This window comes from Micropterus dolomieu, linkage group LG01 (assembly GCF_021292245.1).
Source record: "Micropterus dolomieu isolate WLL.071019.BEF.003 ecotype Adirondacks linkage group LG01, ASM2129224v1, whole genome shotgun sequence".
Taxonomy (NCBI): Eukaryota; Metazoa; Chordata; class Actinopteri; order Centrarchiformes; family Centrarchidae; genus Micropterus; species Micropterus dolomieu.
Genome location: NC_060150.1, coordinates 4,178,924 through 4,179,823, shown reverse-complemented (window position 1 = coordinate 4,179,823; position 900 = coordinate 4,178,924).

The following is a 900-nucleotide window of genomic DNA, read 5'->3' as shown; positions in this document are numbered from 1 at the left end:
TGTGTACCTCTTCCACTGCGGCCAACGAAGCGCAGGTCGTTGAATCTGGCCACTTGGTTCTTGATGGCGGCCGTGGCGTTTCGAAGCTCAGCTGAGTAGTTCTCATCGTTCCCCGCCATCACCGTTACCAGGGTGCCATCGGGAATGTCGCCAAGGCCAACAACCTGGCCACATGATGGAGATAATGAGGTGAGGCGATTAAAGTATCTATGAAACATTGTCATGAATAACAATGTCAGCTTTTATTATCAGTTTGAAATTGAGTTTGTCTGCTCTGGTTGTTGAACATTTTCAAACACAGATCTGTGGTTAAATGGGAAGAGGAAAGTGTGAGCGTTCCAGGGATACAGGAACCATGTTGGTCGGACCCTGTGAGCCCAAAGGTGTTATTCAAAAGTGTATTTATACAACAAAACAACAAAAAAAACCCCCAGATTTTCTTGGATTTCTATTGTTTTCTTACTTCGACGTTCTGGAATTACAGTTCCCGTCATGTTTTGGGGGATACGAATAAGCAAGAAAGTATTGAATTTATCTGGTGCGCCCGTCTTCTGGGTTTGTTTTTTAACGTCTGTCACAAACACAAGTCAACAGTTCACACAGCCAAGATTGACGACCTCGAGCCATGTATAGCAATGCCAGGTGATAACAACGCATTACACTGTATTTTGCACATACTAACACCACATAGCAACGTGTCCACAGATGTAAGTACCTACAACTTTCACTGTGTTGATGCTCAGAGCAGCCATCTTGGAGGTTCACCCTACTTTTACAAGTCAGAAATATGACTTAATGAGATGTTCCAGTTAAAAATCCGACTCTGAAATTCCGCCTTCCCAGTTCACTGAAACCAGGTGATGTTAACTTTGTTGGAAGCTGATTTAGCTAAATGAATTT